General features: G+C 40.1%; 1 pseudogene; it reads right to left on the bottom strand.

The window, feature by feature from the left end:
* Nucleotides 1–7,621: 7,621 nt before the first annotated feature.
* Nucleotides 7,622–10,021, bottom strand: LOC120294432 (annotated as a pseudogene).
* Between the last annotated feature and the right edge of the window lie 681 nt (nt 10,022–10,702).

The raw sequence follows: 10,702 nt of genomic DNA on the forward strand, positions 1-10,702 counted from the left end.
CGATCCTCACGGAGCCACATCCCCACCACGACACCAGCCCTCGCCATCGCCATTGCTGATCCACCAAGAGTCCTGCCAACATTGAACCGCCGAGCTCAGTCCTCCCGAGGCCGTTGCTTCCTCTCTTCAGCAAACGACTGCATCCAGCCAACCCAACGAGTCGTCTCTGTCCTAGCTGTTCCGAGACCCCACGACAATTTGCTGTCCAGCCAAGGTAAGATCTTCGACGGCGATCACTCGCCAAGGAGCCTCCCGCGCCAACTACAATCGAAAAGACGTCGCTGGATTACTTCAAAAGAAAGCCCACGACAATCAGATTTCGTGGCTCTTACAAGGATCCACTTGGCGGCACTTGGAGATCAACGGGGAATGAGGGAGAGTAAAATATATATATATATATATATCTGAACGATAGCAAAAATCTCACCCAGTCAATTTCTGTGCACGTCTGCACTTGCGCTTCAACACTCGCAATCTGCAGCAAACTCGGACAATTTTGCAACGCTAGTCCATCTCTTTCTTACGTATGCACGCAGCTTAGTCGGACCTGACGATTTTCTTGCAGATTTTTCCAGGTTTCCCTTGACCATGCACCACGAGCAATAGAGCCGAACGGAGGCGACTCCCCGGTGTCGTCGTACGAGCCGAGCTGCTCCCTGTCGCGGAGCCCACGGGCCGCCCGCCACGTCCCCATTATGAGCAACTCCTGAGCTCCTCGCCACGCCATCCGTGACCGGCGAGGACTTACTGCTATGCCACGCCAGTCACCCTCTCATTGTTGGCCACGAGCCCGTTGTCACCACCGTAGGCTTGCCGCCGATCAATTTTTCAAATTAGGTAAGATCCATATCTTTATTTGATTTAAGATTTTAATTTCCTTCTTTTATTGATATATTTTGTTTAATATTTCACTAGATAAGGTATATCCACAAAATCCTAAAAAATCAACTCAACTTAGAAAACTTTCCTAATTTAATAACATGTGGATGGCCATCCTATATCTAACTATGAGATATGATGTCCGATGGCGTAAAAAATTTCATCATATCCATAACTATTTGGATACGATTGTCGATTTATCAATTTTCCAAATTTAATGGATAACCTTTCATCAATATTCATAACCACTTCAATAGATCGTCAGTTATTCCGTTTTCAAAGATAAGATAATATAAGTTTGTGGGTTACATTATTTAGTGGAATATTTATCCATTTTTGATCATTTCCATAAAAAAGAAAATCCAAAAATATAGATAGGATTTGATTTGTTTTTTTGCTAGTAACATTCCTTTTTTTTTTTTATATATTAGATTGCAGATTAGGTCATTCATTTATCCCGAATTTTTAAAATAAAAATCCAAAAATATTGCTTTAGATTAACTTAGAATCCTTTTTTTAATTTAAATTGCATGTTTCAATATTGAGCATTTTTAATTCCGTATTTTATTTAAAAAGAAAGCACACCAAAAAAAAAACTATTCGCGTGTCATGCAGAATTACTTCATCTATTACACATCATTTAATAGTTGCATGTTTAGGGTCATTTAAATTAAAGTGTGTGACATATTAGAATAGTTGCATTAATATTTGTATGTCATTAGACTTAGGTCATTTAATTAGAAATGTATGAAATATAGTTTGCATGTTAAGTTACATGTCACACATCATTTATACAGATACATTATTGCACGTTATTGCATTACATGTAGAGTAAGTTTCATTTTAATAAGTACCCCAAATTTGAGAGATTATGTATTAATTAGTTTAAGCTAACCAAGCAAATGTTGAGGTAAGTTCTAAAATTTATTTATTACTTTATTGGTTGTTAAATTAGTGGTTCACACACCCCATGATCACCTCACATATTCAAGAATAATAACATGAATTAAAGTGCCTACTATATATATTTTATAAAAAATAGTACCAATGGGGATTAGAGAAATCTAGTGTAACCAAGTCTCATACCTAAAATATCTAGTTCAAAGGAGTAAGGTGATTCCCTCGATGCTTTATTTAAATTTATAATCGACCCATCATAAACTTATTAGTAATGATTATTTAATTGCATGATAAAAACTTGAACTATAAGCTGCGAATGGATATGGACTTGGAAGAGTCAAGTTATGTCTAGACTTAATAATTTATTAGTCAAATCCTAAGGCAATACACCGCAATGGTAAGGTCACAAAAGCTCGGTGGCTCACTAGAGACAACCCTAATGGTATTACCGTGGATGCTTCTTCTACCAAGGATGACCTTGTAACTTCAAACGGTCAACTTTTCGCATTCCATCCATCCTGCAACTGTTCAAAAGAGAGAAGAATAATTGAAAGGTCGCTCCCAATTCTTGTCGCTCCCACTCTCTTCCTCCGAACTAACAGGGTTGGTATTCTGAGGGTGGCTCCGCTGATCCAATCTCTCTTGAATCAAAGATTCCCTCACAAAAATGTAGCTCTTTTGGGGGGCGCCGCTTCTCTCCTCCGCCATCTATCTCCGCCATCTATTTCCACGCTCCCTCTCCATCCCCTAGCCTAAACTGAACCTTACCCATTTTCAATTTCTGTTCCACCTCCTCCCATAGACCTCCGCCTCTACCGTCTTCTATCAGCGCCTTTCCATCTCCGTAGACACTCTCTTTTCCTCCCCAAAACCGGTGTCGGAATCGCTTGCCGGTGCTCTCGTTTCGGCTAAACCGAGTGTGCACTACAATTGTTCGACAAAATTCTTGTGAGAACTCCTGAGCTAGGTATTGGCCTGGGCTGGGCTGGGTGCTACCGCCCCTAAGGATGGCCTGAGTTGCCATCTCAGTGTTCTCCGCCCATCCTCCTGTCGCCGCCACTTGCTCCTCCGCCCATCCTTGTCTTCCACCCTCCTTCTCCGTCCCTTAGCTTAAGCCCACCCTTACCAAATTTATGTTTCTGATCCCCCACCTCCCAAGACCTCCGCCACTACCATCCCTACTTCCAGCTCTTCTCCATCTCCATAGCCACTCTCCATTTCCTCTCCAAAACCAGAATCGGAATCCCCACCCCCTTCGGTTGTGTTCTTTATCAGCTAAATCAAGAGCGCGCACAGCGAGTGTTTGACATAATTCCTATGAGAAGGGATTCTAGGAGCTCGCCTGCCACTCACCTAGTCAGCCTTCCATCCTCTCGCCAGCTTGAATCTGAGAAAAGTGCCTTAATCCCTCTAAACAGCATGACAACAGCCAGCTTCTTAGAAGCAAGAAGTCTGACAAGAGAACCTGAGCTGGCGGGACTTTCCAATTGATTAGCATTATCATTCATGCCAAACGAACATTTTAACACCACCAATTCCCCAAATAGATTCCTAGAGGCTAGCTATATGGCTCAAAATTGCCCCACCGACGTGAAAAAGCCTCAAAAGCTGTGTAGCCCAATCGTGCCATTCACATATAACAAGCTCAAGCTTGAGGTGGAGCTTGAGAAACGCAGCTCTAACTCAACGTGACTTGAGCCCAACGTTGAGCCATTGCTTTTCGAGTTGAATTTGAGTTAAATTCAAGCAGCAAATCGCGTCACTCAAGACTCTAAGCTAGCTCTTTGTTGCCTTGCCTCCACTCAAAAGATGTCCGAGATGGATTGCCAGTGTATTCAAGCCACACCAAACAGAAGGACAGATACAATATGGGCGATTTCTCTTCCACAGCCCAAACTAATGCCTCCAAAATGCGGGATACATAAAGCAAGAACACCTTTATCCCGAATTGGACTTCAACGAAACCAAACCCAAAGGAAAAAACCGCACCCAAAACCTTTAACAAATTCCAGACACCCAGAATAACAGCCTTAACAGAACCAAATTCCTAACAAAAAGTTGCCGAGACCCAAAACCGTCCAGGCACGTAACTCAGCAGATGAGATCACGCCCTTGGAGGCTCACTCAACGAGAAACTACGACTTCGATAGAAATTCGATAGAAATTCCAAACCCTCGTTCCAAAATTCCGGAGGAAAAACCTCAAGAGCTTCAGGGACTGGAAACGGAGCGAAGAAAAGAAGAAAGTGCGTAATTTTCCTGACAGGGGGATCAAAGGGAGACAAATTAGATACCTATCTATATCTGCAGAGCATGAATGGGACCGGTTGTTGTTTGGAAAGAAGGTTGGATTCTTGTTTTCTACCCTTTTCGATCATATTAATTAGTCCTTTTCTAACAATGAGGAATTTTCAATTCGTGACTCATCGATGGCCCGGTTAATCACCAATGGTCGTGACATTCCCTCATCAAATGTGCGAGCTGGTGATTTAATCCTGGTCTTGACTGAGAAAGAAGAAGAAGATTACTATCCAAATTATCTGTTCACATTTTAAATGAAGATTATCCAAGGATGAACATTCCAATTATGGCCTAGGTTGTTCAACTTTGCTCAAAGTTGAACCTCATTGAAAACTCAATTAGATGATGTAATTAGATGGTATTGATAGAGAGCTTTCGGATGAAACTCAGTTTGCCCCAATCTAATGTCTCCACGTCGTGAGATATTGCATATTTTGATTTGTGTCATCCGATCTTGATGACAATTAGCGAACTCCATGAATCTGTCATGATTTAACATCATTTTCATAAAAGAAATCAAATCACTAGCTTTTCGACATCAAGAATCCGATCAATCAAATCTAAAACAAACGAGAAATAAGAGTCAAACTTTATATCAAACTTTATCAAGAAAAAAATAGACGTAGGTATTAAAGGAATGAAAGGATCTAAAGAGGGCTGTTAGCATAAATAAGAACTGTTTAGAATCCTGAATGTTTGAAGATTCTAACTGGTCTTGGTTGTCTTAGAATTCTTCTCAAGCATGCCAGAAAATACTCAAAAGATCCAGTAACTCTATATTCCTCTCTAAATAATGTCATGCGTCGTTATCATTCTTACATAAATACTTGAAAATCAAAATACATTGTTATTACGTTGAATGAGGAATAAGACGTGTTATGTCTAGTTAGGTCATACTTTTGCTGTCCTAAAAGTAGAAAATCTTGAGTAAAAATCATCGAGCACCCTCGCCTGTTCTCATATTTTCAATAAATAAATAAATAAATAAATACTTTCAGAGTTATAGTTTTCACAAAGACTATTTTCAACTCTTCGAATTCCAGAATTTTAGAAAATCGGAATGAACCACCACTACGTCCGTGAGATTTTGTGTAGAATCAGTGTCAAACGTTTTAAAATTTTAAATTATTAAAATAAAGCGTGATTTAATATTTAAATATTTCTACTCCTTCCCCTTGTACTTGCATTTGCGCGCAGCTTTGTCCACCGCCACGACACTTCCATTCCCCAGGCTAATCCATCTCTGACGTCCTTCCACCGCAACTCCGACTCCCACCTCCGTCTGCATCACTCCCTCCCTATGCGCCCAAATCGATCCAATTCACTCGTGTCCTTCAAGAATCAAAAGACTTCACACGGAAGCAACAACAAAATGATGCGCAAATCAAAATCGAAGCCTCTTCAGCATTGCAAGGCCAAGGCCAAGGCCCCCAACCTCACAGATTTCACGCGAACTCCGACGAATTTTCCCTCCCTTCTTCTCACATTCCCATCAGAAATTTTACTTTCCTTCAAAGATCGCTTGGCCTTGGGCCCCTGCATAATTTTTAACTGAGAGAGCAAAGACGAAGGACATCACCAGATCAAGCGAGGCTTGAGCTCGCCTATTATTGACAGCAAGCTAAGGAAGAAGCAAAAAGAGAAAAAGGAAAGAAAAGGAAAAATAATTAAAATTAAAATATAATTAAAAATTTGATTTGTATAATTTTCTCCAGAAAATGAAATTAGATAGCAAATGGCACAAAATATTTTTTCAGATCATTTTCAAATATCAGCCAAACATTGAAAAGTATTGTCATTTTCTTGAAAAATTGCTTTATGGAAAATATTTTTCAGAAATATCACATTTTTGTGAAATGAACAGAACATGGCTACATCAATCATTAAGTTGCCCTACTTTCATGCCCCTTTTAGTTGGAACATAGAATATTAATATTAATTGACTTAATTAGCTTATGTTTATTTGGCTCGAAGTTTCCCATCTGACTCGAAATTGGCTCATGTATCTAGAAGTGTTTGTGAGGGCATGGAGACGAAAGCAAACAACAGAAGATGTGAGGAACTGCCCCGCCCAAGCACCTGGGGGAACTAGACCCCTAGGCAAGTGCTCAGCGAAGGAGTGGCCAAGCTGTTGAGCATGTTCGGGCACCCGGACAAAGCTGATCGGACACTGGAATAGTGTTTAGAAGCTATTTTGTTTTTCCGACGCAGTAGCAGAGCACCCAAGTGACTTCAATCCAAATTTAATGAAATCCTATTATTAGAGCTTACTTTTAGAAGAGAAACTTGTGAGGAAGCTAGAGAGCCATCATTCAAGAGAATTGAGAGCATTAGAATACTCCTCTTATATAATAGATACGTAAGAGTTTTTCTGATGTGAATTATATTAATTGATATTGTAATTCATTGTTTTACAAAGTTGGTCTAATAAAGTGAGATATAAAGATTCTTAATGAGTCTAATAAGAAGCTAGCTTGTGTGAACGGAGTAAAACTGGGCCTATTAAACTAGCTACAACAATTATGAGTTGGCTGAATGAAGTTATTTTGCTGGGCTTCAAAGGTGCAGCTTCACGCGTGTAAGAGATGAGAATTGAGTCTCTTGGGCCTAAGTCCTTTCTTTTTTAAACAAAAAGCCCATTTGTTACATGAATAACGTAAAAAAGAGAACAATTTATACTATATTAAATTGTTGAATGTATGAACAGTGTAAGTTCGGGACAAAACATTTTTGCTGTGAAAAAGAATTGATTTACGAGTATAAAAGAAAGATGTTAAGGAAGACACAGATTATGTTAAAGTAAGTTTCAGTTAGACAAAAAGGTTTAACCTTTTAAGAAAAAAACATTGAAGTCATTCAAAAGATGGGAATAGTTGTGATGCAAACTAAGGAATTTTCTTAATATCTTCAGGTTAATAATTCAAAAGATCGTTTAATAACTTGCCGGTCTTCTACTTGTAAACTATATGTCTCTTGATATGAAAGATAATCTAGGTACGATGATTATAAAGTAAATTTGGGTTTGTCATGATGTTCGTCCGATACTGTTTTTATTATATGTACTGAATAGGTTCTATTAACAAAGTCTCCATGTCGGTGTTACAGTGTTTTAGGATATTTTATTACAGGCTTTTTGGATATTTGATACCTGTAGGATACGTAAAAAGTTGGGATGCATTCATTGATCGCATTTTCTGCACTTTGCATAGTGAAATTTTAACAAGAAAAACCTATTCACACCATCCATTTCCAATAGTTCTAATGATTCGATCATTTGAAGTGTTGGTTTGTTTCAAGTATAGGTCACAAAGCGAATATATAAATTAGCGGATGAAAATGCAATATAAAAAAAGTGTGAGATTGTTTATATTATTCTCCCAAAAAGTAGCAGAAACACAGAGGTAATTTCATGACTTCATACATCCCAAGACTAATAACTAATACTTGGAAATATTTAGTGACTGTTATTACATTATACTTGAAATATGCAAAGATCATTACCTTATAGTCGTAATATATTCTAGAGAGAGGGGTAAGATAACCTATACTAGTACCATGTCATCTTCATCTCCATAATGCAAAAGCATCTCAACCACCTGGCTCATGGTAGGCCTTGCATCTCTGCCTTCATCCACACATTGAAGAGCCACTGCAACCAAAACTTCAATCTTCCTATTGTCACATTCTTCTGTCAGCCTTGGATCCACAATTTCCTTCATCCATGTTTCCAGTGGAACTCCTGTTCTCGTCCTCTCTCTCCCAAGGAGTGAACCTTTTGCTCTCATTCTCATCACCACCCTCGGTATTTGCAAGCCATCCTATTGGACTCCTCCCAGTCACCAGTTCCAACAAAACAATTCCATAACTGTACACGTCTACTTTGGAGGTGATTGGCATATTGTAAACCCATTCAGGAGCCATGTAGCCTCTTGTTCCTCTGATTCTTGAGAAGCTTGAATCTAGGCCCTCTCTCTTGAGTATCTTCGACAGTCCAAAATCCGCCACCTTTGGTTGGTACATGGAATCAAGGAGAATGTTTTGTGGCTTCACATCACAATGAAGAACCCATTCCAAGCACTCTTCGTGAAGATAAGCAAGTCCCCTAGCCGACCCTACCGCAATTTCGAACCTCTTGGACCAATCAAGTTCAGTTGGAGAAGACAAATTTTCCGCTAGGGAACCATGTTCCATGAATTCGTAGATTAAAAGCCGGTGCTTTCCTTCTGCGCAGTATCCCCACATGTCAATCAAATTCATGTGGTTAAGATTTCCTAGAGTGCTCACCTCTGCCAGAAACTCATTCTCTCCTTGGTTAGCCTCATGCAGCTGCTTGACCGCTGCAACCCTGCAATCTGACAACACGGCCTTGAATACAATTCCTCCACTTCCTCTTCCAATTTCTTTACTGAAATTCCATGTTGCCTTCTTTAGCTCATCGTACGTGAATCGTCTGAACCCAGTCGGCCCAGTGTGGCATCCATTAATGTGAGCTCCATCTTTCTCTGGGCGGTTTCTATATAACAGGCAGCAAATTATGAGTACAAGTGTGGCCTCCATTCCAGCTGTTGCCCCAACAAAAACGAGCAAAATCTTGATTGCCCAACTCCGATTTGTTTTTACATAAGTCCTTGGTAGCAAAACTTCTTTGCCTGGACATTGCAGAGGGGCATACTCTATTTTGGTATTTTGTAAGAGGAGAGACTGGATTTTGGGACCCTGAAGTAGATGTCCCCAGTAACACTGGGTGAATGTCGGCCATTTAACAGTTTCAACTTGGGAAACATACAGAGTCGTTATACCGTATACCCAAGCAATTGCACATACCCAAGCATAGTTTCTTGCACTCTTCAAGAGTGCAATTCTTATACAAATCTTTCTCGTACCCATAAAAATCGGCATGTGGTAACTTGATGAATTCGGTTTCGATTTTGCTGTCACAGAAGCTGCTGAATTTAGGCTTGCATCCTTGAGTCCAGTCCGAAAGGCTTTCCCTTGCATGTCCGGGAGCACAAATGCAACTTCTTCCGTCCTTAGGGTGGTATGTACACATACTATTAGGTCCACAAATGCCATGAATTGCGCATGGTTCAGATTTGGCTTGCCATGAAACTGTCCACTCCTCTCCTTCCGATTGACTATATACTCGAACATTACCATCATGATCGACCATCAATCTTCTCTGAATTTTGCACCATAATCGGATGTTAAGAATTTGAAATCATCAGATGAAGTGAGATTCCCGTAGGGATCAAGCATTGCAACTCTACTGTCATTATAAGTTGTTCTTCCAGCTTGCCAACTACTAAGCCAGGGATCTGGCCAATAGACACTGGTAATCTTGGGGCCATCAAAGAGAAGTCGAAGAAGGTTATCGTTGTCAAAATAAAGCTTGTAATAGCCAGAAGAAAAGTTGTTCTTGCTTCGAGAGGAAACGAGCGGGGTGTTCCTAGTGAGCTTTTGTAGTGGAAGAAGCGTGTTGGTCGGCGAGTCAAAGCTTTGCCATGAAATAATGTGCTGCTTGTCACGAAGGACAAGATTGCCCGTATCAAGGAGTTGCAGCAACTTCCTGATGACCCGGAGGGTGACTCGGTCCTTGTGGCCCAAACAACTGTCCGACCAGCATCGATCAGTACAAGGTTACCCTTCTTTCTTAAAGAAAGCTTTGAGGATCTTCCGTTGATGGGCCGGTCACGGTTTGCCATCCAAACTACAGCGCAGTTGTGGATACTACAAGAGGGTTTGCTGAACCATATGGCAAAACAATAAGCGTTTTCTCCAACTGGATAAAAGCCCGCGGAAAAAGCACCGTCTTCTGACGTGAGAATATCGTCCGGTTTATCAACTGAAAGGGAGGAGCCTTCACGCAAAGTAAGACGAACTGAAGATGTAAGTGAAAAGGATAAGACCAGTGTGAAACATAGCAAGAGAAGAGGGTTTCTCATGGCATGCATGGGATTTCAGGTGATCTCTAAGGTGCTATTACCCCCGTAAGGCGTGTTACCAAATTCCACTTTGCTATATAAGAGTTGGTGAGGTTGGAACTGACTGGCACTCGTTAAAAAGAAAACACATAAAAGGACGAAAATGTATCGGTGGTTCGTTTCGTGTTTCACGAGAAAAAAAGAAAAGAAATCATACTTTGACCAATGACCGGTAACTTTCTCTTTCCTAAGCTATGACAATAACAGGACCGAGGAAAGAAATTACGTGGCCATGCATTGGAAATGCTATTGCAATGTCATCCTTTTAGAATATGTACTAATTGTTTTAATTAAAGAGCCTCGTCCAAAATTCTAAGTTATTAATAGGAGACGGAGCATATATATAATTGGTTCGGTCAAATTGAGTAATTGAAATCATAGTGAAGAAGATAAGTGTAATTGAAGGACTGGAAGCCACACATAAGCAAAATAAACCCGACATGTGAAGAATGCAAGAGTATGGCTATGATAAATTGTTAAAAAGTTCGACAAAAAAATAAATAAATAACATATGGTGGGAAATCATGCGTACATAAGGCATGGAGTCAATCTCAGTAGTCAAGTAACATAGGATAATATTTTGACAACCTTGACTATTAAAATTTTAATTCGGAATCACCAATTTTCTTGATGTCGACAAAT

This window comes from Eucalyptus grandis, chromosome 6 (assembly GCF_016545825.1).
Source record: "Eucalyptus grandis isolate ANBG69807.140 chromosome 6, ASM1654582v1, whole genome shotgun sequence".
NCBI lineage: Eukaryota > Viridiplantae > Streptophyta > Magnoliopsida > Myrtales > Myrtaceae > Eucalyptus > Eucalyptus grandis.